This window comes from Podarcis pityusensis (genome assembly GCF_964106645.2).
Source record: "Podarcis pityusensis genome assembly, chromosome: 11".
NCBI classification, from domain to species: domain Eukaryota; kingdom Metazoa; phylum Chordata; class Lepidosauria; order Squamata; family Lacertidae; genus Podarcis; species Podarcis pityusensis.
The window spans coordinates 26,349,976-26,373,517 of record NC_138036.1 but is presented as its reverse complement, the minus strand read 5'-3'; the positions used below and the strand labels follow the sequence as shown (position 1 = coordinate 26,373,517).

Here is a 23,542-nt window from a genome sequence, read left to right as displayed (position 1 = left end):
TTGTTGCACTAAGGCAACAGAATGCTTTAATTCTAAATATATCAGTATGCACTTGAATCCCTCCTGCAAAATATTGACAGTCTGGAGGTGCCCCATACAATTCAGCTAGGGATGAGAGAGAAAATCAATAGACATCACATTTAAAGACAAACTTCCCCAATTTGTGCTTTCCAAACTATGGGAGCAGAAAAGCAGCAATCCTTTGAAATTTGCACTTCTTTGAATTTTGCAATGCAGTTCTCCAGTCTTGTGTCCAAAAATGCATATACTAGGGTATATGTTTTATATTCATGAAAATAACATACAAAAATGCACTATAATAGTGAAACTAATATAAAAAATGCATTATATTAAGGAGAATTACTTGCAAAACTGTATCTTAGGAGAAATTAGCAATAAATTGGTGAAGAATTTTCATGAGGACTCTTAAGAAAGAATTTGCAACCTGATGTTGAAATGTGGAGAACTGAACTTAAGATTGGGAAAATGAGAAACTTACAGAATCCAAAACTGACATCTCTAAATGCAGCTGCTTGGACGACAAAGGCTGCCATTCTAACCACTTCAATGTAAAAGTAAGTCCTACTGAGTTCAGTGGGGCTTACTGCCAGGTAAGTGAGATTAGGCTTGCTGCCTAAATGCCCTAAGTCAACCCTGCACAGAGATGGTTATACATAAAGTGCGGTAGCCAGTATGGTGTGATGGTTAGAGTGAGAGACTAGAACCCAGATTTCCACTTATGAATAAACTCACAAGGTGGCTGTGAGCTAATCACTAGCTGTTAGCCTAATCTAGCTCATAGGGTGGTGTAAGAATAAAATGCAACAGGGACTATGTACATTGTCTGGAGCTTTTTGGCAGAAAGGTGGGATATAAATGCAATACGTAAGCACAACGTCTCTATACTACTTTTTATTCCTACAGTCATCATGATCCTATTTTCACACGTCCAGGATAACTTGAAAAGGGCAGTGTGTAATATATTTCCTAGACAGGGAAGCTTGTGGGCCTCTGATAAATGGTCAACTCACCTACCAAGGAGGGGAAATTGCAGCTCCTCCCATGTCCCATCACAAATTTCTCCTGAAAGAGGAACTGTCACTTAATTGGACTTCCTGCTTCAGCATTTCCTCATAATAAGCCTCCTCAATTTCACGTTCACTTCTGATTTTTATTTTTTTTAATGAAGAAAGGAATTGCTCATCTGACTCTCAAGAAACATTTTACAAATGATGATGAGTGACTGAAACTTGATTTAGCATCATATTAGTAACGGCTGTGTTATGTGTTTACATATTCAGATAAATTCTGTTGGAGGTCAAAGTGGCCTATCCATGATTAATCTGTGATTGATCTGGCTGCTGGCACAGCTGCAGTATTTGCATAGCTCCTCAAACAGAAGATGAGAAAATGCCGTTATAATATGGGAAAGCATTCCTGAGCAACCACAGAGGCCAAGGTAAGGGTCGCTGCACGCTTGAGCTGCAGTCTTGTCTCTTTTAGAATGAATTTCGCAGCTGAAGGACAGACACAATTGCTTTCACGTACAAATGGAAGAGGTGAAAAGGAACAAGGACTGAGGAAGGGGAGGGAGTCGTAAGGTAAGCAAAAGAAGGGGGGGGGGAGAAAGACAGAAAATTGAAAGGAAGGGAAGGTGATCTCACTGAGAAGTGATATTTCCAAGAACTATTGGCAGAAATAGCAGGCTAGTTGCAATCTAATATATTCAAGTTACCTGGATGGATTTACTTCAGTGAGGCCTTTAAAGAATTGGATCTCAGTGATCAGTAGCACATTGCTCTGAAATCTTCATGAAATCTGAAAGGCTCAAACCTCACTGTGTTTCACCAAACTGGTTAAATCAATACTAACTATAATATTAGAAAAGTAATTAGAAAAGTTGGTACAAACCATAACGCTGCTGCTCTGGCCAACTTTGAAATGAAAAGCAGGATATTTTTTTGTATTTTTTGTATTTTTATGTTGTGAACTGCCCTGTGATCGTTGGATAAAATACAGTATACAAATTTAATAAACAAATTAAAATGAATAAATAAAATAAATAAGTCAAAACAGGATAGCAGAATACAATACAGTGGTACCTCGGTTTTCAAACGTCTCCATTAACAAACGTTTCGGTTTATGAATGCCACAAACCCGGAAGTACAGTGGTACCTTGGATTAAGAACAGCTTAGTTTATGAACAACTTGGATTAAGAACGCTGCAAACCCGGAAGTAGGTGTTTTGGTTTGTGAACTTTGCCTTGGAATAAGAACATGTTTCGCTTCCTATTGAGTGTGTTCCATTTGTAAATTGAGTCCCCCGCTGCTATGGTAAAGCACACCCTGGTTTAAGAATGCTTTGGTTTAAGAACGGACTTCTGGAACGGATCAAGTTCATAAACCAAGGTACCACTGGAAATGTTTTGGTTTTCAAACACGCCTCGGAAGTCAAACATGACACGCGGCTTCCACTGAGTGCAAGATCCTGAGGCCTAGCTGCCAGCTGTTGAGTTTTCGGTTTTCGAACGTTTCAGAACTCGAACAGTCTTTTGGAACGGATAAAGTTCGAAAATCAAGGTACCACTCTACAAAACTTCCCTTGTAATTAAATGGCCATTCAAAATAGATGGTAGAATCAGCAGCCAAAGAGCAGCTTCTGACCCTGCCCCCCGCCAGCAAGTTCAGTTCCCATTTTAAGTTAGTTTGGTGATAGCCAGGAGCAGCAATAACATGTGACCTCAGTAGCATGAATTACACTTTAAATGTATATTATAATAGAGTATGCCATCTAAGTTTTCAGATCTCACTCTACTATTATTTTTTGGTGGGGGAAAGGAGGTGGAATAACAATGCCCTCATGACTACTACTACTAGAAAAAAAAGTATCAGGCTTCTTCTGTGCCTTATGGAGCAATTCTTAAAAAGGGCTGGGGCAGAGTGACGTGGTATAGCTCACAAAGACCAGGGTGGAAAGGGGCCAAATAATTTCTATATCTCCATTAATTATAGTGCTGTTTACTGCTTAATGTTTCACTATTGTGTTGTAAATTTTAAATGTTTTATGGGTACTATTCTAAAATCAATTTTGAATCAAGGTGCAGTTTATATTTTTTTGAAAAATATATAAATATTACCAGGAGTTACATCCAGAAGAGAATTCAGGGGGAGTTCAGCTGTTGTAAATGCAGCTCAGACTGCATAAATATGTTTTCATAGAGATTCACATGGAAATGGCTCAAATCTTGATGAATTTTCTGCATTCAGTACTTAAACAAGCACTCAAAAAGTATACTAATCTAGTTGTAGAACCTCCCAGAATGCAAGGATCTTTCAGCACTGGGAAGCCACTATGACTGGCATCTTTAGTGAGGACACAGAGAAATTGGACGACAAAGATAAACAAGAATTAATCATCCCCCTCAAGAATGGAAACACGTTAAGAAAGACGTAGATGAACTAGCATGGAAAGTATCATAAAATTAGATTTGGCAACCTACCCACTACTGGAAAAACCCCAGTCCTATGTCCATGATATTCAAGAAAGATATGACATACCCTATGAAGGGCAAAATAGAAATAACAGCATAATGACATGTTTTGGAAGCTAGTATATAATTTGGGAGCTTCTTATAATTTAGCTCTAGCATTGTATATAAAACAAATTCAATATAGTGTTTAACAGCAAGCACAAGAAACCATCCTATTTCCAAATCGCTTACACTCTAAACAGATAAACAGCTGAAGCTGAAACAAAGCCTACTAGCTTAGGCCCAGTTGGGACCAGCTGGGACCTTCACAAGTGTGACTGGCGTGAGGCTGCGCTCCAAGTCTGCACTCTGTAAAGGGAGACTGGAAGCGTAGACGAACACATTATTATAAATGAGGGAAGGATTCCCCCCCCCCAGCATATTTGCAAGGCTGCATTCTTTCTGGTTGGATGAACCAACTCTACCTCAGGAGAGTACCTGATGATGCTATGGTGTGGCTTAGGTGTTCTTATAGAGTGCATCTCACATGTTGCAGGCTGCTGGATCTCCCACCCCTGTTTCGTTCAGTCTCTATCCACCACAGCCATTCCCAGAATTTGATTGCGGCCTCCCCATACCAGAAATTTGCCACAGTGCTTTTTTTCTTTCTCAATAGACCACCATACAGTGGTACCTCTGGATGAGAACGGGATACATTCTGGAGCCCTGTTTGCATCCTGAGCAGAACGTAACATGTGACTGCGTGTGCGCAGGTCGCATTTCGCCACTTCCGCGCATGCGCGTGACGTCATTTTGCGCGTCTGTGCATGCGTGAGCGGCGAAACCCGGAAGTAATGCATTCCGTTACTTCCGGGTCGCCGCGGAGCACAACCTGAAAACGCTCAACCTGAAGGTATGCTTTAACCCGATGTATGACTGTACATTCTTCTCTCCCTTCCTCCCTCCCAAGCCAAACTGCCCCAGCTGTCACTATCCCATCATTGCAAGTCCCTTGGCAACAGTTGCCAAGGCAGCCCAGAGACTGCCCCCCCAAAAAAACTACTTACAATTTTGCTTACCCCACTTTTCAGCAGGCAACTAGCCTTATAAAATATATCAAAACCAAAACAGAAACATTAAACAATCATCTCATATCATGAAACCACATGAATATACATGGTCTACCACAAGAGAATTCGCCTGCGAAGTTTTTCCTGAGCTGTAGCAAGGATGGAGGTTATATGTTAGAATTTGGGTGGAGTCTGGGGGATTCTTGTGCATTTAAAATTTTATGTCGAGAAGAGCAGGCGGAATCTGACATGATTTTTTGTATGAACATGAACTTTTTTACATAGAGATATATTTGAAAGTAATCAGTAGAGTCTACAGAAGGGTTTGCAACTGGTTTATTCCGGATGTAGAACTGGCCCTTACTTTCCCATTTAAAACCAATAGGACCTACTTCTGTGGGGGCAGCGGGTGGGGGAATAACATGGTAGAGGCACTCAGAAAGCAATATAAATGGGAATATATGACCTTGATCTTATCCAAAACTGACAAAGTGCATTAACCACTAATAAATTGCCATTAGTTCCCACTAAAATATGACACCCTATTGACATGAATGGTGTTGCTCGCTGCTTCATCATTTCATTAAGTGTAAGGGAAAAGAAATATAAATAATATTCAGATGCTGCCATACATTGTAGTCTTATTCTTGTCCTAACAGATTCATTATATCTTTTGCAGTAAACAGGCTTCACTGAAATCCTTTATTAGAACATACTGCCTATGATTTTATTCAATTTTCTTCAGGCCTTTTAGTGCGTCTCATTTATCTCGCCTTATCCATGGAAGTCATCTGTAGCAATGTTGTAAGCTACAGGAGATATTCCGATAGCACCAGAACAGAGACAGCTGCAGGCTCCAGTGCCTTCGGAGCCAGCTAACAAGCAGGTCACAGTTTCCAGCAGCAATTTCTTCTTTCTTAGGCTCATCCAGACTCTTTGGGCATACTTCCCCTCTCTGTCTCTTGTCTCTCTCATTTTTTTTCTTTGCCAAAGCAATTCTGTGCCCCTCTTTCCTCTAAAATACAACTTTAATGCAACTATAGGTATCAAAATGTTCCTTTTAACATGCAGCTTAAACAGCATCTAAAAAATCCGAACCTTTCTATAGCCATACCAAATTATGGGGTCTAAACAGCTGTTCGGGGGGGGGAGTTTTGAAGCACTGTGTGTATGAGAGAGAGAGAGAAGAAGAGTTTGGATTTGATATCCCGCTTTATCACTACCCAAAGGAGGCTCAAAGCGGCTAACATTCTCCTTTCCCTTCCTCCCTCACAACAAACACTCTGTGAGGTGAGTGAGGCTGAGAGACTTCAGAGAAGTGTGACTAGCCCAAGGTCATCCAGCAGCTGCATGTGGAGGAGTGGAGACGCGAACCTGGTTCCCCAGATTACGAGTCTACCGCGAGAGAGAGAAAGAGAGAGAGAGAGAGAAAGTGTGGTCACTTAAACATCACCAAAGGGAATATATAAATTGTTATACAGTGGTACCTCTAGTTAAGTACTTAATTCGTTCCGGAGGTCCGTTCTTAACCTGAAACTGTTCTTAACCTGAAGCACCACTTTAGCTAATGGGGCCTCCCGCTGCCGCACGCTGCCAGAGCACGATTTCTGTTCTTATCCCGAAGCAAAGTTCTTAACCTGAAGCACTATTTCTGGGTTAGCGGAGTTTGTAACCTGAAGCGTATGTAACTTGAGCTACCACTGTACTTTAAAGCAAAATATAATCCATCTCAGTATAGCAGGAAATGCCAAGCCTGTGTATCTGCTCTGTCTGCTGTCCAGGCGCTAACTGTTGATGAACAACTTCAAGGACCCTCTTAGGGCTTGTGTTTTTAAATTTTTCTTGGACTAGGCAAAAAACAAAACAAAACAAACCCTTGGCTTCAAATAAATTCCTTCAAAAAGAGTCCTCTTTAAACTAGAGCATATATTAACGGCCTCTGCTTCCTTGGGTCATCAAATTCTGAAATTGTTCTAAAATAAGGAACAGTTAGTGGATGTCATAACCAGTTAAATGTATTGGATAAAAATATTGGTCATCATCACAAAAAAGTACAGAAATACTAATGGTACTGAGATGCATTTTAGTATAGCAGGTCCCCAGCACTTTGGAAGGACCTCATCTTGTAAAATGACATTTTGTCCAATCCGTTGGGCTGCTAAGGCAAACCTTGAAACCTTGTATGCAGTGATTATCTCCATCCACAAGCAAATAATTTTTCTCCCTACTATTCAATAAGGACCTTCTGTGAATAATTCCTTTGAGAGAGCTATACCTAGGAGAACTGTACAAGAAGCAACATGGTACATGATGAACAATATTCTCCAATTCTCCCTGGCTGCAGAAACATAATTGACAATTTACAGTGACTCTATATATGGGTGGCATAAGATGGATTTTGAGAAGTGCAAAATATAGTGGAACTGCTACATCCCATGCTTGGGAAACTTTGGCAAGTGTCATTATGACACCAGACGATGATTTCAAATATTTCACTCTTGAGTGTCAATCAGTCGATGAGCACTGATAGTGAGCTCTTTTGAAGGTGTGCTAAATAGACTCAGGTACTGGTGGGGAACCATCACTGGTTTAGAGCTTTAAAAGTAATGAACAAAATCTTAAACTTGGCCCAGTAGCAAATCGGTAGCCAGTGTAGCTTAGAAGTAGTGCGATATCCTCACAGCTGATAGCTCCACTCAGCAACCTAGCCATTGCATTCTGCACAAGATATTGTCTCTGTCCAACCATAGGTGCAACCCCACATAGACAGCATTACAGTGATTCAGTCTTGAGGCTACCAACACGAGTCACTGTGCCCAATCTACCCCTATCCCAGAAAGGCTGCAGCTGGCATACCAGCTGAAGCTGGTAAAAGGCACTCCTACCACCTGGACCTTCAGCGACAATTTTAGATTGAGGAGCACTCCCATACTATGTATATGCTCCTTCAGGGGGTGGTACATTCCCATCTAGAACAGGCAAATTATCCAATTCCTGGACTGCCCACCCACAAGGCTACCAACTTGTCAGGATTCCATCTCAGCTTCTTGGCCCTCATCCAGTGAACTTCCTTTGCTGTAGGAAAACCACACATCAGGGTCAGATGATGGGCAATGGGAACCCTTTAAGGTTTAGGAAGGGTTTTCCATTGAAACCCTTGCTAAAACTGAGTGTGGGGGTGGGAATCTGCTGCTCACCAGGAGGGAGAGGGATGAGGCAATGGGGAGGTCAGTGCAGTGCAAATGCACTGCAGGAGTCAAGCCAACATTCCTGCTGGTATATTTGCACCTTGCTGACCTCCCTGCCACTTCAGCCCTCCCATTCCTGGTGAGCAGCAGTGACTCAGCTATCAGGAAGTCAGATGAGCACCACCAGCCCACCCGCAACTGCCTTTTCCCCTTCCTCCAAGGAGCATGAACAGCTCTGTTCCATGCTAGCTGGAATCCTGGACAAGAACACTTTTTTAAAGGGCTGGCTGCAGTTTTTTATAAGAATGGTTTCTGCCCTCTATTTCTAATACTGGATCGCTCCTCCCTCACTTTAGAAGAGGATGGCCAGTCCATTTCTACTACAGCTTCATTTGATCTGCATTGCTTTAACAAGCTTTAAAACATCCTGCAAAAATTGAGAGAGCAAAATTTAGTACAGAAGGGTGTGGTGACTTACTGGACTCTACAGCTTTGCTGAGTTTACGTGTTTCCAATTCCATGGAAAAGTCTGCTGGCCTTAATAGGGCTAAGCTGATGTGTCACTTCTTCAGAACTGCTTTCACCATCCACTCCACTAAAACAGGCAGCATAAACCAAAGGTCGTTGTTGTAAATGTCAATAATTTAAAATACTTATGTGAACTGTGGGTCATTGCAACTTTGTACTTTAAACATAGCAGTCTGGTAGGCTGAGTAAGAAAAAAAGGAACTGCTGCACATTGACTCACACTATTGATCCATCTCATTCAGGGATCCATAATCGGATCACTAGCAGTGACTCTTCAAGGTTCCTGGTAATGGTCTCCCAGCCCTACTTCCTGAAATCCTTTAACCCTTAGTTTAACAAATTCTGGAGTGGCCCCCAATGGAAGTTCCACAGAAAAGGGGATCCTGAGATTAACATGCAGTTTCTCTCAGAACCAGGTAAAGTTTGGTGCTGAAACCACTGTCACCTCTAAAGAAAAGTTAGATAACCCTGGGCCTTTGTTTTTAAGGAGACACCAGTCCCTAGCCTCACATATGGAAGCACCATATCAAAATTCTTTTCCAAGTGAGAAAAATAATACATTGATACAGGGTGCTGTGAGAAGGAAGGGGGGCTTCAAATAGACTTCAGTCACTGGGCCTCTCAAAGGGGGCTTGGATTCTTATATACGGTATATCAGGTGTTATGAACCCAAAATTCAGCAGTGACCAAGACACCAAGTCAGGGGCTGCAGAGTCTCCAGCTAGGGAATTAAACTGTTTTCCTGACTCTGATATTGGTGACCAGGGAGCCACTAGGGCTGATGGAGCTTGAATCCAATGAAACTAAATGTCTCACTGGTACAATGGTGCAGTAACACACCAGCTGGGGAGCCGAGTGAAGAAGTAGAGGCAGTTCTCATGGAAGGGGATGGAGCCTTGGAGGGGTGGGTTGGTGCAGATGCTCAAATTGCTTCCGTCTGTATCTAGCCTTTGGCAGAGCAAATTGCTGTCAGGAATCGGCAAGACACCAGCAAACTATGTGCATTATGCTCCATACTCTAAGGATACAAACAAACTGTGTGCAATGTGCTCCATACACAATCATATATACAGAGAGAGGGAGAGGGAGTTGCAATTGTCTTATTGATTTTATGCTGTTCATCACCATGATATACCGTATTTCTTCATGTTGGCAATACAGTCAGTTTTGCAAATTAATATATGAAATAACAGCAATGTTCAAAAGTTTGAGAACCATTGCTTTCACCAAAAAAGCACCTCTCACTCAGCCAATATTAAGCCAAAGCTTCATCCATAGATTGAATGAAAACTTTAATAAATGCACACACCAGATCCCACTGTTAATCTTCAAAAGAAGATAAGAGCAAAGGATTGTTGTGCCCAAAGTTTTGCTACAGTTAGTTTGAAGACACCAGTCGGATGGAAAAAGAACTGATGCTGTGGTCTTGTTACCAATGTATTCCTTTGACAGCCATTATTTAAAGAGGCATGTGCTATGCCCTTCCAGCGCACTGTGCAAGTGTTGCCCTCCTATGCTGTGCAACAAGCCATCACCCTAATTACCTATTAATAGCTTGCCATCTGATCAAGATGATTCAGGCAATCTGGAATAAATTGAAAGCACATGTATGATGTCCCTGAACTTGTTCTTCTACTCATTATTTCTGTTTTAGTACTTTATATGCAAGAATAAAAACTGTTCCATCCAGGAGGAGGCTTGGCAGGTACCCTTTCAAAATACGAATGTATATTGCATAACTGTTGATGTGAGAGGGTTCTTTTTTATTGTATAGGTAGGTGCTCTGCACACTAACTGCCCAAAATCTGATCTGTTTTTCCACAATGAATCAACCTCCACATATGGTATTAGTTGTTATGATCTACACATTATCTTACTGTCTTCCATAAGCAACTTGCTAAAATGTGCAACTGCTCTGACAATATTAGAGTTGCCAGACTTCCAGTTCTGACCTGAAGTCTCCAGGTTTGCCTGGTTCCTTGCAGGTGGCAGGTGGGCAGCTTGCATCTCCAGGTGAGCAAGAGTGTTGTTAATAAAAAAAAAAACAACTACTAAGAAGGTAGTGTGTGCTGCTTGCAAGCTTGAGTCCAGCAGGAGCTGCCTGCAAATTATAGCATAGACATTGGAGGGGAGGGCCGTTCCCACCTCTGCTTCTCTCTCCCAGTTATCCTCCATCTCCCGGAACTCATCTCCATGATATTACCAGGGACTGCCTGGTTTATTCCTAACTATTTATTGAATGCAGAATAAAACTATATTCAGAATGCACACACATGTATATCATTTGACCTCCCTCCGTTTGTTTTGTTTTTTCATTCCCGCCACCTCTACTCTGAATTACTTTTAGAATTGCCACTTGGTCAGTCCTCAGTCTGCTGCTATATCATCTGATGGGCCTGGACTTAGTCTATATATTTGCATATTTGAAATGCACTTATACTTAAACAGAGTCACTGTAGCCAGTCCTGGGCACAAGGTAAACAAATGGAAACTGTGGTAGGGATGTGTGTGTGTGTGTGTGTGTGTGTGTGTGTGTGTGTATCTCTACCTACCACAATCAGCAGTCCTTGAAAATGTGGCAATTTTAGCTACTGCATTTATGCCGCAGTCTTACATATGTATACCCCAAAGTAAATTCCCATTGTGTTTCCCAGGCAACTGAGTATAGGATTGCAGACAGAGTAGTTTCATTTTCCAAAGTGGTGCTATTTTTCTTTCTCTAAATATTTCTGTCATTGTAATAACAGTAACTTTCTGAAAAGGAAGAAATTAAGATTTACACAGTAATATAAACTGATCTACAATGCAAGCGCATAGTGCGTTCACTAGCTATTTTGACAAATACAGAGAATAGGAACTGGTCTGCTTATATATGCTTCCCAAATACATCTAGTTCACTTTCAGCTTATTCCACTGCAGAGGTTGGCACCTCTATCCACAGCATAGCATGGACTCACTCTGCATGATCTTAAACTCCGAGATCCCTTGAATAAACGTTCATTTTGATAAATTTCATAGTAGGATTAAGATTGTTTTTAAATTAATTTTTTAAAGAGGGGTTTCAAATTATTTCTGCCATGATTCGGTAGCAGTGAAATACAGTGCTACTATATTCCAGGCCACACCACTCTGAAATTGATGCCATTTACTAGAAGCTCTCAACAAGAGATCCCTTAATTGGAAGAACATCCTTCTCAATCAGAAGTGGCTGAGCTAAAGGATGCCCTCGAAATATCAATGTGGGCTCAAGCTATTTAAAATGTCACGGTTAACCTTTATAAAAACCTGATTTAATTAGAAAATTATAATGAGAGCATCCTTACCAGTAGGAAATTCCTGTTTCAAATGAATTTCTTGTTAACTTTCTATGGCAATATAGAGAGCACCTTTTATTCTATTGTTGGGATAGGTTTAGCACGCTCACGACATCAAGGATAGCACTACTTTGATTAATTTTTATTTGCTAGGATTAGAGTTAATTACTGTAGCATGCCCAAGAGCGGAGGCAAGTTGGACAGAACTAGCTATGTTTTGCAGATGCCGCCAGCAGCTCTTAGCTATATATAAAAAAGCAAAACAATATATAAACTAATCAATGTCCTTTAGGCACTGTACTATGGGGTTTTTTCTCTCTCTCTCTCCAAAATAATTAATGAAAGGAACCTGCGAGCTGGGTAAAAAATGTTCAGTTTCAAGTGGCAAGATATCTTGTGGAAAGATAGCAATTGCAGGGTAGAATTGAAGTGTGCTAAGGCAGAATGCGAACTTCATGGGTCATGAAGTAACCATATTTGGGAATAGTTATTTAGCCAGATTTTTAGCTTTTGACAACAGATAAAATTTACAGGTTTTCTAGCTGCTGAGCTGCACAGTTATGTGAATATACGTACCAGGGGCAGGCAAAGGGTAGATCAGGAGTATTTTTCTTTTTCCTTTTCTTTTGTAATGTAGTTTCCCCCCTCCATTTTCATCTTTAAACTGTTTAACATAGCTACATAGATATCTATTCTTTGTCTACATTAGAGCATATGATGTGCATCAATTATATAAAATTAAAACTAAAACAGCAAACACTCAGATAAATGTTTCTGAATATATTAACAAAGTTGTGCCAAAGTGTATATAACCAAAATTATTACAGTTATTAGATATGAAATAATGTATAGTAATGTGAAATGCTGAGATTGGTAGCCATTAATAAAATATATTTTGTATCAATAATGATTAGAATTTATAGGGAGGAGGAGACAGGAAAAAAAGAAAATATGTACTTCGTGCCAGACTGTGTTTTAAACTATGGGTAATGCTCTACCATATGCCTCATTATTTGTGTAATCAATAAAGTCACACCAGACTGCATAAAAATTGTTGTGTTTCTTTTGGCCTCTTGCTAAGTTTAATTTTTGTGCCAGTTTCTCCAATAATGCTGTTTGCCAAATTGTACTATATCATTGGTCCATAGTTAATAATTGTAACGATTTCCATGTTCTGGCAATAGTTGGTTTTGCAGCAGTTAATAGATGTAAAGTAGAAACGAAGAACTCATAACACAATGTATTGTGACTATACAAGTAAAGCCAGTCCTGGGGTCATGGGAACTGTCTGCCTTGTAATCAAATATATTTCTGTAAATACATTTTCCCATAACTTTTCTATTTTTGGACACTCCCACCACACATGCTGATTTGTCCCTATAGTGGTGATCAGGAGTACTGATAGATCTCTAGGGAGTTTACAGTAGTTTGGCAAGGGTTTGTGACTCCCAACTGTCTTATTCAAAATCGACAGCTAAAAAGCTCCCCTCCCACACCATGCTCCTAAATTTGGTTCTTGAAAAAGAAAGCTTGGGGGGATTTTTTTTTTTAATTGTAAAATGAATTCTGAGCCTGGTTCTGATTCTGATCACAAATTCTTGGGTTCAGCATTTGCTCACAGGCACCCTGTTCCTTAATTTTCAGCAGCCAAGCCTCTATTTTGCACCTGGTTCTGGTTGGTGGATCGCGGGAGTTCTAGTTAATAAAGTAGGTCCCAACAGCTATCCCTGATGTTTACACGCAGAGAGACATATTGATTTTAACTGCTGCCTGCAGCATATTATAGTGCTGTTTGAGAACTTCCTTAGGGGAGGAAAGACAGGTTATAAATTTGAAATAAGAACAGAAAAGAGGAATAGCAAGACAATGGCTGCAGCTGAACAATACCTATAATATAAAACCTGAGTAGCTCCTTAACAATATAGCTGTTGTTATAGGAGAAAACAAGGAGTTGGAGCACAGTGGTAGAACATGGTGTTGTGATCAGGGCCTGCTTCGCATAGCTTCTGCATATCTATGTTGCCCAAATTTCATTTTGGGAGCCAGCATTGTGAGTTGTCTTTGCCATGTTCCTGCCAGATAAAAGTATACTTGGAGCAAGTGCAAATTGTTGCCTTACTGGAAGAGAAGGTACAACAAACTTGAGGCCTGCCTAGCCACACTTTGAGCTACAGGACAAGATGCAGAGTTTCTTGATAGAGCTGAGTGGACTTAGGGACTCCACTGTGGCTTTGTATAGGGTTTACTCCTTAAGCCTTTTCTACTCCAGAATATGTCCTGCAAGTATTGACTGTTCCTCAGGGTTTGCTTCCGAAGCCTTTCTTGCAAATGAGGACAGCCTCAAAGCAGCAGGATCAAAGTTTTCCTTCTCGTAGATGGGCTACGTCCCCAGGTTGACAACCCCCATCAGTCCCTTCGTTTCCTTCAACAGCATGTGCAGAAACCACCTTCTCGACTGTTGGACCTGCCATTAGTCTCTTCCACTCAATATACTGGAACCAGGCTTCGCATGCAAGGGATAGACCAGTTCCTGACTCACCAAGGGAGACCCATTGGCCACCAGCTGAAGCTGTTTCCTACAGTGTGACGACTGTTGCATAATGACAGCTTCTAGGAACCATAGGTGAGAGCTAAGTGCACGGTGGGTACCAAAGGTGGATGAACTATCCCAGAAGGAACACAACATGCTCCCCACCAGAGATACTGCCCCTCCTCTAACACTCCATACACCCCAAGATATACTATAACTGAACATCTTTGCATGGAATCTAATCTGATCCATTGACCAGAGATAAGAAGCAGATGAAGTCCCTACTTCCCCTGCCTGCCAATGCATTATGGATAAAACTCAAAGGATCCAGGGAATGAGAGGCCTCTGTAGAGGGCAAATTTGCTCATTCTATAAGCTTCCTTTTCACCACATTGGTTTGCACTGTTTACGTCTGACCTAGGACAATCAATTATTTGAAGCTACTCCTCTGGGTAAATGTTTAATAAAAATGCAAAGTGCCAAGGAAACTACAAAACACGCTTTAATGTTCAGCTTAGCAGTGCAACTTCCATGAAATAGATCCCAGTAAATCCACCGCACCCAACATTATTCTAATGTAGCACAACAAAGAAATCCCAGCGACTACTTTCAGTATGAAAGATTAACAGTAAGTGTGGATTGCAGACCTTATTTGCATGAAGTCATGCAAATAAGCCATCATGACCACAAGTGGAGAAATAAAAATCTGTAATTCTGAGGAACAGCCAACATCAAAAATACCATAAAATCTAGGCGTTCCTTTGTCATAGATGAGAGCAATGGGAGATTGCCCGAGGGCAAAAATCATCCCTGAGATTTGGTATTTTGCCTGAAGCCAAAGGCTGACAGCAATATGCACAATCAAAGGAACCATATTTAACCTGAGGATAAATGTATTTTACCACTATTGCCCTGGAGAGTATCACTAGTTCTTTTATTGTCCTTCTCAACTTCCTAGCACTCTGAAACCTTAGGGGCCTAAGGAGGACATAAGTGCATAAAGATTTCCATATACAATATCCTCCGTGAGATCCTTGTACCTACAGTAAATAACAGTTTCTGTGCAGAAAGCAGATCTCGGATCCTGGAAGGTTGTCCTGTGACAATTACAGGATGATCATTCAAAAATGGCAAAGAGATTCAGAGAGAAGACAGACAATTCAAGATTTCAAAAATAATATAAAGACAGGCTTATAAAGACTGAATGCCTTCAGAAATGGAACCAGCACTGTGCTGAACCACATGGGGAACTTTTTATTTAAAATGGGTGAAATGACCAAGAAGTCAACTCACAGATTGCACAATAGAGAGGTTATATGCAAGTGGTGGTACTTTAGGGGATATGATGAATGTATCTTAGGTGTGAAGGGAACAAGATTACAAGTATGATTTTGACGCAGCACACATGCTTCTAACATAGCCAAGTTGTTTGAGTGAATTAATGCCCTTCTTGAATATGTCTGCATGGGCAAGGAACCCCTAGATCGGGGGAGCTGACATGGTGCCTGCAGTTGTTGCCATTGACCATGTTGGCTGGGGCTGATGGAAGTTGTAGTCCAAACAGCATTTGGAGGGCATCATGTTGGCTAGTCCTGACCTGGGTCTTTTAAGGGTACCATCTAGATCTCCATAATTTCAGCAGTGAATCTTCTGTGGAAGCTCACCACAGTTGTGACACACATACTGCCTTTCCCTCCCACCCCCCACCCTCCAGCAGAGGCCCAACATGTACTACTCTGGTAAGGTCCTTTACAGAACAGGGTTGGGCATAGTGGTTAACTAGCTCTTAAAGCAACTTTCTCCCCTTGTCCAAGCCATTTCCAAAGTATTTAAAAACAAAGGGAAAACTTTGATAAAGCACTAAACAAAATGTTGAAACAGGTGTTCATACATACACTTAAAAAAATAATAAACCCAGAGCAAACTGGACAGTGGAGCTCACAGAAAAACGCTCGATGGCTTTTGATCTGGTGGCTGCATGTGGTTCTTTTTTTTTAAATGATATTTATTAAAAGTTTAAAAATTACAGAAAAAAGAGAAAAAGAAAACAACAAAAAATTTGACAAAACATACATTACAATACATAAAAGGAAAAGCATAAAAAACAATACAACAATACAGCAAAAAAAAACAAAACAATAACATTAAAACACACATCCAATGTTCCATATCTTTATCTTTCATTTACTTGTTTCATCGACCTCCTCACACATCCCTTTTTGTATTCTAATTTAATTAATTGTTTCAGCAAATTCTTTCCATCTTTCTCAATTTTTGTTATATAATTTATCTTAACGACCTAACCTTTTAATTAACTCAACAAATCCTTTCCATCTTTCGCTATATTCTGTCATTCAATTTACCTTAATTTATTTAACCTTATCTTACCATAAAAAAAACCTTAAAAGTTAAAACTTAATGTACATAACTCCTTATATCATTTCTACTAAAGCCAAATAGTTTCATTCCAACATTTTCCCTAATACTCATTAATTTTACACTAATTCTCAAAATAATTTTTTAAAAAAACTTTCTTCCAATCTTCATCCAACCTCTCTTCTTCCTGGTCTCGGGTTTTGTCAGTCCTTCTTGTCCATTCCATCTAGTTCATCAACCTGGTGATCTTATGTCCGAGGCTCTTAAGTCTTTTCCATGTCCCTTCTGCAGATCTTCTTCTCGTTTATACCTGCACTTTACTTTGTCTTTTGTTGATCTTTTTCTTAATTTCTTTCCTTTCTCATTGGGGGGTAGGTCTCGGGAGAACTCCAATCCAAAAATATCTCCATCTCTCCTCAGCAGATCAGCCCATTCCCCACAGTCCCATTCCCCACAGTCAACACTGTAATCCAGAAAGTATTTAAAAGCATGTTTCAAAGTCCTTCCAAAATTAAGAGCCCACACAACTCCAGACCCCCCCTGGTCCACTCCAGATTCAAACTTCAAGAACAGCGGCTTATGCTCCTGCAAGGCCTCGGATCTCTCAATTTGTGTTACTTGAGGTTCAACAGCAACCTCCTCCATTATCTTCTGCACTTGCGCTTGCCCTGTCAAAAAAAGTTCCTGGGCTGGTTCCTGAATGGTTTCTATATGGGTATTCGCCGTTTGTCCAAAGTTTTTAACTGCAACAGTCATCAAATCCATCTTCTCATGCATCTGCTCCAGCAAAGCGCTTGTCGCTGCATGTGGTTCAGTACAGAAGGAAAAGCAGGGGAAGCAGAGCTCACTCCACAGAAGATAAATGCTTCCGCTTCTAGGAATATATTTTACAGATGAAAGTAATGAATACTTGCAATGAATGGTTAATTCTGTTTTCCTGATCCAGCTAAGGGGTCAAAGAACAGCTCTCAACTATCAAAGGCAGGCTCCAGCTAAGAGGGGCTTCCATTTGGACCCTTTCTGTGTTATAGTGGATCCCCAGGATTTTAATGGCAGTGGCAGTCAGCCATCTTGATTTCTCACAATACCCTTACCCGTTGCTTTTTTTCTTAAAAAAATGTTTAGGGGTACTCTCGTTTTGACTCAAGAAAATCACCAATTTATTGTTCAAATCGGGAAAAATATAGTAAATGAACAAAAGTACAAAGATTCACAAAATGTTTAGGGGTATGTGTCCTCCTGTGTCCCCCCCCCCCGAAAAAAGCACTGCCCCTACGCCTCAAAATAGTGTTCTTCAGGATATTGTGGGAAACTAAAGGGGTACGATACGATACGATATCTTTATTGTCATTGTCCCATGCAGAACAATGAAATTGAAAGAACAATGAAATTGAAAAGAACAATGAAATTGAAATTGTCTTGCATTTCTGCCCACCCAGTTTGGCAGAGTGGGCTTTTACACTGGGAAGCCCTAGCCATAAGGTTACCAGACATCCCTGTTTCCTGAGGACAGTCCCCGGATTTACAAATCAGTCCCCATGAAAATCCACTGAAGTTGAAAAGTGTCCCTGGATTCATTGAAGAAAATCTGGTAACCTTACCCTAGCAGCATCCTGACTGTGAGCCTCATCTTGGTGAGCTTCTCTTCATTTTTAACACACATCCAACACCAAGTTTAAGCACACCAACTTTCACACACCTTGTGAATATAAGCTGGGTGAGAGATTCCAGAGCCCTTCAACACAGACAAACACTTGTGCAACTTCCATGGAGTACTTGGAGCGAAGGTCTGGATTCTGTGGCTTATAACACACATATTGCAGTCTGTCACCTGTGGGTCAACTACATTTGGCAAGAATACTGAGGAAAGGTGGATAAAATGTTTATAATATATAAGAATGCTATGGAAATAATGTCACAAACATCCTCTGTAGAGCTTCAGGTTAAACTTCTTACTAAAAATAAAATGGAGGGCTTAATCACACATACTAAGAATTATATACATGGAGGCAATGAATGAAAAAAGGCTTAACTGGATTTTATTATTAAGAAATAAGAATGGAGAATTAGCATGGCAAATGTACTTAAATCTCAATTAAATCCCAAATGTAATTAAATCCAAATGATGTCCATGGTTAGGGGATGTGGTTAAGGTGATGGAAGGCAGACCTGCCAAGTATGTCTTGAAAGAACATCCCTCTGATGCTTGCCTAACCCTGTCAGGAAGAGAGGGATGAATCACAGACAGACAACAAAATGCAGTATCTCTTAGTGTGCGTTGTAAAGGAATAGACCATTTATTGATAATTGTGTCTTGACTTTTGACAGTGAAAACAATTCTACTAAAGTGAAGGGTTTTAATGTATATGAAAAAGAAGGGCATTAAGTGGTTAGCAGTGGCAAATTTGCCAGGCATGTTGAGTGAGAGGGACTGCCTGGCTGCACAGAGGACCCAAGATAATATTGGAGAAAAACATTGCTGTTCTCCACCCAAATAATGTGGGCAAAAATGAATATATTAGGGTTAACTATATATTGGTGAAGATGACAGAAAAATGCATTATATTAGGGAGAACGGTGTTGCAAAAATGTGTACTTTGGTAAAATTGCATTAAAAATGTGTATATTAGGGGGGAAATTAATCAAATGCTGATAAATTTACATGATTTGGAAATGGGGAAATAATAACGTGAGAGAAACCAAAACTGATGGATTTGCCCAGTCCTAACTCAGCCATGTACAGCTTTAAAGCCAACCCCCACTTTCCACCCACACTCTGCTGGCTGAGCCATAGGAGCCAGAGCTAAGAAGAATTCACAAACAATAAGGAGACAAAGTAAACCTTTCAAATAATCTCCTATGAAAGTACCTGGTACTGTTCATTAATGTCCATTTGAACACAGCCATAAGTATAAAACAAAACTGGACAGAATGCAGGCCACTTGGAGATGCAACAGGCATAGTATTCTACCATAGCTGATCATGACTAGAGAACAGTCTTCTCTCCTGGCATTAGCTTGTAGTCTTCATATGTGGTTATGGGGTCACCCAAGCAACTGCGTGCAAAGGAGAGATATTTACCTCCACAGTCACAGTTCTATATGCAAACAAAATCCAAATACCAGGGAAGCATTGCGTGCAAAATCCCGCAGCCTTCTTATGCCACATAAGCCTTGGATAAGAAACACCCAGAATCCCAAACATTTGTCTATACACGGCAGCAAAATCAGACCAAAGGAATCAGATTCTATCCCAACAACATGCAGGCATTTAGTTGATAACATACCCAGTGCCAACTACTCTTAAAATGAGATGTGTCACTTCAAATAAAAATGAAGCCTTTTTGAGCATGCACAATTTCGTATTGCTGCTGGAAAAGGTGTTTTGTTTAACTTCCTGAGGGCTTGAATACAAAATACCTTCTTTATTAAAAAAGCGGGGATGGGAGGGGGGGAGCTCGCTGATTAAATATTTCTGCGGGGGGAAACCTGTAGCAAAACAGATTAATTTCTTCAGGGGTACATTTTGTAGAGAAATTATTTTCTTTGGTAGAACCTACAATTTTTCTTTCAGCAGCAAGAAACTAGGCACAATATATGAGCAGGCCCCACAGCACAACCCCAGAGGATAATGCTCTTCCAAAGACAAGCGTGTGTGATGCTGCCGAGTTCCCAGCATCTTGGTATTTAAATTGTGACTCCAAATGGGATCTCCCCTGCGGCCCCCTGAAATGTATCTAATAAATTCAGCACATTATTTATGTAAAAATCTGCCCTGTTGAATATTTTGCTGCGAAGAGGGGGTGGAGGTGGGGAGTGGAGAGCACATAATGAGATTTGCCAGCAAAATCTGACTTTCTCTTGACTAGTTGGGAATTTCAATAGAATATGCTACTTGCCCCTTTCATCTTATCTGTGGCAAGAGCAGTCAACGGAGGTATTGCCCTTTGCAACAGAAGAAGCCATTGCTGGTCCTTTTTAAGGCAGGAAAGGCATTAGAGAGAGAGAGAGAGAGAGAGAGAGAGAGAGAGAGAGAGAGAACACACACACACACACACACACACACACACACACACACACAGTATGATTCCAAGCACTGGCAAAGGAAGAGGAGTGGGAGGGAGCGCACCGCCCATGGCAGGGCAATCCCGGTGGCTTGCCATCGTGGCTGTCCCCCTGCCCACGCTGGGCACTCCACCCCTGCAGGCGGCACGTCATGCCCCTGTGGGAGGCGTGCCCTGCCCCCAGGACATGCACAAGCCCCGCCCCCACCTGCTCTCCGCCCCCCCCCCGTGCCGGAGCATGAAGTTCCGCCACTGATTCCAAGCATGTTTAAATGGCTTGGGCCCAAGCACAGCTTTGCCATCTTCAGCTTGGACACTGAGATATATTTTTTTCCTGTGGGTGGGGGCTTTCTCATGGTACCACCACTGGGTAGCACTTAGGGAGGCAGAAATTCAGGCAAGAGCCTTCTCAATTTGGTGTCCTTGTGGAATTCTCTACCTCAGACATCAAGTTTGACGTTTACTGAAGACACACCTCTCCACCCACCCTTTTGAGTCCTTCAGATGTTGTTCTTCAACTGGACTTTGAGGAGTGGCTGAACTGTCTGCCCTCAGACGCACCCCAATCCCTTCAGCACCTATTGTTTTGCCGCTGCTTTGAAGTTACAAGATCATACCCTCCAACATTTCTTTGATGAAAACAGCAACATCCTTTTCCATGATGATGATGATGATGATTTTATTATTTATACCCTGCCCATCTGACTGGGTTGCCTAGGCATTCTGGATGGCTTTCAACATATATTAAAACATAATAAAACACTGAACTTTTTAAAAAAACTTCCCTATATAGGTTTGCCTTCAGATGGCTCAGGGGTCGCATAACTCCATACCCTCCAACATTTCTGCAGTGAAAATAGGGACATCCTAAGGAAAAGCAGGACATTCTGAGATAAAATCAGGAACTGGGACGGCTTCTGTAAATCCGGGACTGTCCCTGGAAAATAGGGACACTTGGTGGCTCTGCAAGATAGTGTAGGGTTTTTTAAAAAATATATTATATTGTTTTCTGTTGTGGTTCTTTATTTTTTATTTTACTTACTTGTGAACCGCTGTGTAATCTTGTATGAAGTGTGGTATATAAATGACTATTAAATGAAGTTATGCTGAAACGGCTACTATATTAATAAAATAATTATAAAGAAATAAGAGTGTAAACATTTTAAATATAAAACAGAATTTGCCTCACTGATTCAGTGAGGACTAGTTTTGTACAGCCAAAAGACATGTGTTAATTTTAAGTTTGTATTTACATTTGCCATGCATTTTATTTGCATACATTTGCATTCTGTAAACTGCAAACAGCATCAACTGGGGAGGGGGATAAATTATGGGATTATTAATTTATTATTCATTCATAGGATTTCTTTGCCACCAGGTGAGTCGCAGCAATATAAAAATACAGGGTTGTATCCAGAATTAATCCTACTTATAATGACCATTACTAACTTAGGTCCATTCTTTTCAATGGGTCCATTCCAAGCAAAACTTAATTGGATACAGCCCATAATATTAAAATAACTTAAAATAATTTGATTAGAGCAGGAATGGGAGATTAACTCTTTCCTCCCCTGCTGCAGCCCTGAGCATACTATATTTCCTCGTCCTCCAAACCTTAAGTTTGCTTTGTGGGAAAATCCTCCACTGGTCCCAAGAGGATCTGCTGATATCCTCCACAACCACCACAACCACCACCACCAAAACAAAATCACTTTTCAGAGGAATTTTCACCTCAAACCGCTCCCGCCCCCGCCACCAAACATAGCTGTCAAGTGTCCCTTATTTGAAGGGACAGTCCCTTATTCCAGCGCCATGTCCCGCTGCTGTCCCTTATTGATGGATGTCCCTTAAATGATGTCCCTTAAATTTCAAAGGAAGCAGCTCCTCTCCCTCCCTCCCTGCCGGCCAGGGAGGAGGGAGGCTCCAACTGTGTTGCTTGGCTGTGTTGCTCACCCAATAAGAAGTCTAAGAACAACTGGGGGTGGAGCTTGCATGCCTTGTGTGTGGCTAGTTAATGCAAGCTGAGGGGGTTTTTGAATGCTGGACGCCATTTTGTTGCACGTGCTGCTGCAAACTTTGCAGTGCAAAGCCAGGCTGGGGAGCCATCTTAAGTTGAGGCTGCATAGGCCTTGTGGTGCATGTGATTCAGATTCTATTAAGTTGAATCTCTGGTTACAAAGTTGGTTGGACAGTGTTCTTGAAGCTACCAGTATGAGTTTGACCAGACTGCAGGAGGACAGGAAGACTGGAGTGCCTGGAACAGGTGAGGCTGCAGGTCCCTTATTTTGGCTGCTGGTCCCTTATTTTCAAATCTGTAAGTTGACAGCTATGCCACCAAATAGTATGTACCAAAATGTATGTATGAGGTAATGTGTACCTAGAAATGCATATATTACTGAAAATTCATAGAAAATGTGTTATATTAGAGAAAACTGCATGCAAAAAATATCAATTAGGAGAAATGTTGACGGATTTTCATGAGGACTTAAAAAATAAAAATATGCAAACTGATTTGGAAATATGGAGAACAGAACTTTAGATTTGAAAAATGGAACTGATAGAAATAATTGACAAGTTCACCCCCTCCTGGGTACAGTGAAGGAACCTTTTGTGCTTCCATCTGGATCCCCTGCGTGGCATTGATAATAAATTTGTTTCAGCCAAAGAGCATTTTGATAGCTTTAGTGATCAGGAAGGATTACTGGAGACAGTGAGAACAGAGGATACAATCTTGGCTTGGCAGCCTCAAGTACACCATGTGCTCACACACCAACCATCCCCAAAGGTTTTCAGATGAGCAGATGAGAGGCTGCTCAAATGCATTTGGAATCAAACCTGTCTACAAAAGTCTCAGATTCCACCACTCCCTGCCTCCCCCCACAAAAAGAACCCCGCCACTTTTCTCCTTCCTCTTAAGATATCAAATGCATCTTCGAAGTGTCTATTACATTGGTTTGGCTACTGAGGGAAGGATTCAAGGAATTATTGCTTCTTATGCAGCCT

The 23,542-nt window shown here is 41.0% G+C and overlaps 1 protein-coding gene across 1 annotated transcript in view; it reads left to right on the top strand.

The window, feature by feature from the left end:
• Positions 1–852: 852 nt before the first annotated feature.
• The window catches only part of LOC308458031 (interleukin-6 receptor subunit beta-like), a 67,529-nt gene continuing 44,839 nt past the window's right edge, over positions 853–23,542 (top strand). The window contains exon 1 of the mRNA XM_080972558.1: positions 853–1,601. The gene's annotated coding sequence lies outside the window, so the exon portion shown is untranslated. The remainder of the gene's footprint in view (positions 1,602–23,542) is intronic.